Source organism: Silene latifolia, chromosome Y (assembly GCF_048544455.1).
Source record: "Silene latifolia isolate original U9 population chromosome Y, ASM4854445v1, whole genome shotgun sequence".
In the NCBI taxonomy this organism is placed as follows: Eukaryota; Viridiplantae; Streptophyta; class Magnoliopsida; order Caryophyllales; family Caryophyllaceae; genus Silene; species Silene latifolia.
Window position 1 is genome coordinate 319,357,909 of NC_133538.1, and position 7,212 is coordinate 319,365,120.

Sequence of the window (7,212 nt, forward strand, 5' to 3'; positions counted from 1 at the left end):
TACATTATATAGTCAACTGGCCCACACATATCGGTAATGATTAGCTGGCTAGAATTTGACATTACTGTCGTGCGACGGTGGTGACCAGTTGATCCCTTGAGGTCACACCTAAAGGACGATTCCCTTAATTGAAAAGGTTAATTAATTGTATACCAATACAGATTAATTAATTCCTTAAAATTGAACAAATTATCATAAGAGAGAAAATGACATCTTACTCTAATGTGATTAAATGAGATTTTATTTTGTAATTTAAGAAGTTATATTACTAAAATTAATCGGTGTTTACGAAACACGTGATGTGACCATAATTGGCGCATATTTAGCCCCCGAATTAGCCTTGTTTCCATGCTTTTTAGTGCTTATTTGGGTCATTTCTTATCTTTAGTTCTTTGTTTTGCATATTCTTTGAGATTTTGATCCCTTGGTAGGAAAGGAGTAAGAATCTTGCATTTTCATGGCAAAACGAGACCAAATTGATCGAATTCAATGACCAAGCATCAAGGAAAGACAAGATTAGAAGGCCTTTGTACATATCATAGTAGAAGAGCAATGTTGAGGAAAGATCCTTGAGTCCCCAAGGAAATCCCCAAGGAATTTATGAAGAAAAGGGAAGAAAAGAAGAAGTTACTATGCTGACTGACAATCCGAGTGGATTGTCAACAATCCGCCCGTCCAGCCTCTGCACAGTCCGAGCGTCCCGTGCCAGAATCCGCTCGGATTCCCCCTCAACAATCCGACCGGATTCCCCAGAATCCGCTCGGATTCCACCGCCCAAATCCGGCCGTCCCGACCTTATTCCGCCCGGATTTCTTCACAGCACGGGTTGTCTTCTTCAAGCTACGAAAAGAGAAGCCCTTCTCTCAGAAAATACCGGGTCCTCATTGCTCAACTTAAAAAGTGTAATTACTAGTTTAGCCCTTAGCTAACCCTAATGCATCCTCCCTAATTTTCACTATAAATACCCCATTAGGCTAATTAGAGGAGCATGTTCTTCTTATCAATAATTAGTGTAGTTAATATCAATCAAATCTCTCTTCAATATTATAATCAAGTATTAATCAAGTTTTAATCCAAGTTTTAGTTCTTTAATCTCTCTTTTGTTCATCCTTTATTTTGGGTAATTGAAGATTATTTGGGTTATTATTGGGAGATTGACAACCTCTCAATCTAGCATTCAAGTACTTCTATTATTCTTGCTTTATTATTGGAATCATTAGTAGGTATAATCTCTTAATCCCTTTTTAATTATTGTTAATTACTTTCATTTATTCATCATGTTTCATATTGTTGGTATGATTGACAACCTTGCTAGCATGATCAACATGATAATGAGTGAGTAGTCTCTTAGCTAGGGTTAATGGGTGATTAGGGAAACCAACATGGGGAATGATTCATGCTTAAATTAATATGCTTTCATGTTTTATTTGCTTGCTTGTTTTGATCTCAACTCATGCACATGTTATATTTGATGAAATGCTAAGCCTATGAATCCTTGCATTTACTATCATCTCCTATCTTTTCAATGAGACTTGTAAGACATAACCCAACTCGAGTCTCATTAGACCATGGATGTTGTTGAGTAGGGAAGATTAAGTCGACTTGTAGGTGTTGTACAATCTAATCGATTCGGCTCCGGGACCCAAACTTTCCTAGGATTGTAAGATATAACCCAACTCAATCCATCACAACAATAATTGCTTGCTTATAATTTGAGAACATGTTTGTATGATCATATCCCATGATTCCCCTATAATCCCATGACACCCTAGTGCCTTTAATCAATTGTTTACACCCCTTTTTATTCATCTTGCTTGTTTATTTTCATTGTTATTCTAGTTTAGTAACCTTCTACATCAACCCAATTTGTGACACCCCTTAGACACCACTAGTTACAATAGAAATCTCATTTCAACTCCCGTCCCTTGGGATCCGACCTTTACTTGCCTCTTTACTAATTGTAGAGTTGCTTGTTAAGCTATAAATTGTGTTTTGATTCGACCGTGAACAACGACCACATCTTAATTTGTGAACACCTAGCGGGATCGCATCAAAAATGGCGCCGTTGCCGGGGACGGTGTTTGTTTGACTTAGATTTCTTTTTATTGTTATTAGTTGTGTCTTTCTTCACCTTGAGGAAGTAAAACTCCTCAAGGTTTGTTTTAATTGTTTTTGAGTTGTTTGATATTTTGCATGTCTAGAAGGTTACAAAGTGATTTGTTACCTTTTGACCGTGAAATCGAAAGAACCTTGACGAACAATAGGAGACTTGTTAGGAGGAATTTGAGAGGTGTTGGTGAAGTTGTTCAACCCACTAGTGAGTTTGTCAATCCTTTCGCAATAGAAGGAGAAGAAAACCCATTACACAATACCCCACAAAATCCACCTACAATGCCAAAATTCTCGTCACACTCCGTACCCACCGAGGAGAATCTACCAAATGGTACTCCTACACCGCAACATCTCACCGGAAATTTTATTGCCAAGTCCGCCTTCATCCAACTAGTTGAGAGGTGCCAATTTGGGGGGATGCCTAGTGAGGATCCTCATTCTCATATGGAAACCTTTTGCGATTATTGTGATGCTATCTCTCAAACGGGCGTGGCTCAAGACCAAATTAGATGGGTCTTATTTCCTTTTTCCTTAATCGGCACCGCAAAGCAATGGTTGAAGGGCCTTGATAAGGCCACCCTTGGAATAGATTCTTGGAAGAAGTTGGCTCTAGCTTTCTACAAAAAATTCTACCCACCGGAAAAGACCAACATGCTAAGAGCTCAAATTACGGGTTTTAAGAAAAGGGATGAAGAGTCTTTGTATGAAGCTTGGGAGCGGTTCAAGGGAATTTGTCGCTCATGTCCTCACCATGGACTTAGCGAATGGTTTTTGGTGCAACAATTTTGGAATGGTTTATATGAAGATTCTAGGAACATTCTCAATATGGGATCGAATGGGATGTTCACCGAGGTTGATGACAACCAAACTTGGAGCAAAATTGAAGAGATGGCAATCCACAATTCACAATATAGTAGGCCTCGCAAGGCTACTAGAGGAGGAAAGTATGAAGTGGACGCCGTTACTCAATTAGGTGCCCAACTAAGCTCCCATATCGATACAATCAACTTGAAGTTTGAACAAGCTATGGCTAGACTTGAGGAAAACTCAAAATCATCGAAGCATCATGTCAATGCCATGACGGCATCCTCATCAATCCCAAGTGGGATATGTGAGAATTGTGGAACTTTGGGTCATGACCCAAGTGAGTGTAGGGGAACAACCGAACAAGTGAATGCTTTCCAAGCATATAAAAGTGGTACCCCTTATTCAAATTTTTACAATGAAAACACCAAGTTCCATCCAAATCTCTCATACAAAAGCCAAAATGTTCAAAACCCTCAAACAACATACACTCCACCACCCATGAGAAACCAAAATCAAAGACCCTTTTACAATCAAAACCAAGGTTACCAAAATCAAAATCCATACAATCACCAAAATGACCAAGGTTTTGATGTCCAAAAAGCGGTCCTCCAAATGCAAAAGAATCAACAAGAATTTTTCACCCAAATGCAAAAATATAGCCAAGCAAAAGAAACCACCATCAACAACATTCTAGCTCACACCAAGATGTTGGAAACACAATTGACTCAACTAGTATCTTCAAGCTCACAAAGACAAAAGGGGCAATTACCACCTCAAAGTAATCCCCCTAGACATGAAACGGTTAGTGCCATTCACTTGAGAAGTGGTACAAGGTATGAAGCACCAAAGAAGCAAGTTGAGGATGAAGTTGTGGAAGCTAGTGAAAAGGAAGAAATTGTGCAAAACTCCAAAGATGGAGAATCATCAAAAGAAGAAAGTTCAAAGAAAAATGAAGACAAGGCCAAAGAGAAGGAGCCCATTGTGATTAGACTTCCTTTTCCAAGTCGTCAAGCCAAGCCCAAATTTGATGATCAACTTGGAAAGTTCATGGAAATTGTGAAGAATTTAGAAGTCTCAATTCCTTTCACGGAATTAATCAATCACGTTCCGGCCTATGCGAAATACATGAAAGATATCCTCACAAAGAAGAAGTCAATCCGGAAACTTGAGACTATCGCCTTCACTAAGGTGAGTAGTGCAATACTTCAAGGGAGTTCACCTCCAAAGTTAAAAGATCCGGGAAGCTTCTCAATACCGTGTACCATTGGCGACACGACGATCAACAAAGCCTTATGTGATCTAGGGGCTAGTGTGAGTGTCATGCCCTACTCGGTAAGTAAAAGGTTAGGGATGGGAGAGCTTAAATGCACCAACATCACACTCCAAATGGCCGATAGATCGACGAAGACACCGTTAGGGATATGGGAAGATGTCCCCGTGCAAATTGGGAAGTTTTTCATCCCGGTGGACTTTGTCATTGTTGATATGGAGGAAGATTCCAACATTCCAATCATCCTAGGAAGACCTTTCCTACACACCGCCGGTGCGGTGATTGATGTGAAACATGGACAGCTCACTCTAGAAGTGGGAGATGAAAGCATAACTTTTAATCTTGATAAGACTATGAGAGCTCCTCGTTTGCATGAGCCATGTTTCATGATTGATCATTATAGCCGAAAAGATGAAAGGAAGAAATCGGAACTCCAATGGAGGAAGAAAATTGAAGATGCTCCATTCAAAGAGCAAGTGAATAGTAACAAGGAGAGCTTGCAAAGCTCATCAAAATCAACCAAGGAAGAAGAGGATGGCCTCATTGGCCAAGAGAAGAAATTGGGAGAGTTGTCTCCATCTAAGCAAGAGATTTTCAATGATCAACTCAATGAAGTTTGTGGTCTTTGGGACGACGAATTTGAAGGGATTTTTAATCCCTACATTGGACATGCCATTGATCATGATCAACAACAAGGGCCACGGTCTATTGAGGACCTCTACCATAGTAATGAACAAGCTTTTGATTACTTCTTCAAGGTGTTGAGAAACATCAACAACACCTTGAACATGCCCCATTGACATCTCATCGAGAATGAGAGTTTGGTGGAGTCCTCCCTAAACCACCACTTGTAAATATTTCTAACTCCCTAACTTACATTTCAATTCTTGTATTGCATTTTTTTTCATCTTTGGATTTTTATTTACTTTAATCAAAATAATTGTCATGTAAGAGAGAAGTGAGGGAGGGACTAACAATTTCAATTGATGTGTAGTGCTTTACCTTAGTGTGGGGATGGAAATTGCCTAGGCTATCCATGCCTTAGTAGTGCCCCCACAATGAAGAACACAAGACTTGAAAGAAAGAATGGAAGAAAGATAAAGGGAATGCGCTGTGGTGGTGGAACCGAATCCGTGTACATAGGGGGGAAGAATCCGAGCGGATTCCCAAGAATCCGCCGTCTTATGCAATCCGAGCGTCCTGCGAAAAGACGCCCGTCTTGAACGAGCTGAATTTCAAAATTTTCTTGATGTTAAAGAATCCGAGCGGATTTAAAAATCCGCCATAAAGAATCCATCCGTCTTGTGAGAAAGACGCCCGTCTTTGCAAACAGGAAAACAAGCAAATTTCTCTGGACAGAAATCCGTCCGTCTTTGGAAAAATCCGCCCGTCCCGTGTTCAGCAAATCCGAGCGGATTGTACCAAATCCGCCCGTCTTTAGGCGAGTTTTTGCAAAGGTAGAAGAAGCAGAATCCGCACGGATTGAGCCTAATCCGCACGGATTGCTCCTGCAGTTTTGAAATTTTCGGTCTCTTTAAAACCCCTCCCACCTTCATTCATTCATTCATTAATTCATAAACACTACCCACAACATCAAAACCCTCATCCTCTCCATCATAAAAACAAAAACCCTCAACAACATTCACCAAAATCAAATCAAACCATCCTTCCAACAACAAATTAATCACTCCATCTTCAACAAAAATCAAAACCAAGAACAAAATCTTCAACCTTTGAGTCGATTTTTGTTTTCATAAAGGCAAAGCCTTTCACCTTCAAATCGATTTGGGCATACTACAAATTGAAGATTTTTCACTCTTTTCTTGGTTAAGCTCATCAATGGCAAGGACTAAGGGAGCAACAAAGGCACCAAAGGCTAAGGCACTCTCACAAAGGCAAAAGGCTTTTCAAACAAAGAAAGCTTTGGCTATGGTGGTGGCAACACCAAAATTGGAAGTGCAACAACAACAACAACCTTCTATGGGACCATCAACATCTTCTACTCCGGTAATTAATCAACTTTTGCATTATCCGGAGGTAACTTTTATTTCCGATACCCATAGAAATACCTTTGTCAAGTTTGCTATGAAATCTATTCAATCCACCAAATTCATATGTAAAGATGCCTTGGAAAAATTGGGTGTTCTTGAACAAACAAAAGCCTTTTTCAAAGCCATGGGGTTGAAGAAATTGTTTGAAACAAAGGAATTGACATACCCCTCCCTTGTCTTGGAATTTTTAAGTTCTTTGAAAGTCACCAAAGTTGAGAATAGAGAAAATCTCGAGTTTCGTCTAGCTAATGTTAGTAGACGCATTACCTATACGGAATTAGGTGAAATTTTGGGTCTTAGTGATGAATCGAGTTATCTTAAGCATTATGGAAAGTATGACCCCGAGCCTCTTTGGGAGGCAATCTCCGGGAAGAAATTTGAGGATTTTCATGCATGTCGTGCTCTTTTGGTCCATCATCCGGGCATAAGAGTATGGCACAAGGTTGTGGGAAATACCATAATTGCTAGGAAAGACACCAATCATTTCACAAGACTTGATTTTATTCTCCTTGAATCGGCTTTGAATATCGGAAGAATTCACACCAAGCCTTACAATTCTTTGAGGCTATTGGTTGATAGATGGCTCAATGTTAATAGTGGGAAGAAGGGCACGACCGTTATTGTCAATGGCGGCCTAGTCACGGTCCTAGCTAAGCACTTTGATCCTAATTTCAATATGGATAAGAAGTACAAAGCAAAGGAAGGTGGCCATCTTATTGATATGCATATTATGATTAACAAGTTCAAGTGGGTTGCCCATAACCCCCTTGACACTAAGTATGGATGGTTAACTAGTGAAGCTAGATCGTTCACCTTGCCCTCGAAGATTTGTCGCCTAAGCGTCCACCGGACCAATTATCTACTTCCTCTTTCCGAAGAAGCCGAGTATATCATTCAACAACAAAAGGGTGATCTTGAAACCCCCTCCTCTTCCATTGTCATACCACCTTACCCCTTTGAGTATGAAGAGTT

The 7,212-nt window shown here is 40.0% G+C and overlaps 1 non-coding gene across 1 annotated transcript; it reads right to left on the reverse strand.

The window, feature by feature from the left end:
• Positions 1–2,763: 2,763 nt before the first annotated feature.
• Positions 2,764–2,870, reverse strand: LOC141634888 (small nucleolar RNA R71). The gene has a single exon (XR_012539605.1). It is a non-coding gene; the product is annotated as a small nucleolar RNA R71 (small nucleolar RNA).
• Positions 2,871–7,212: the final 4,342 nt, after the last annotated feature.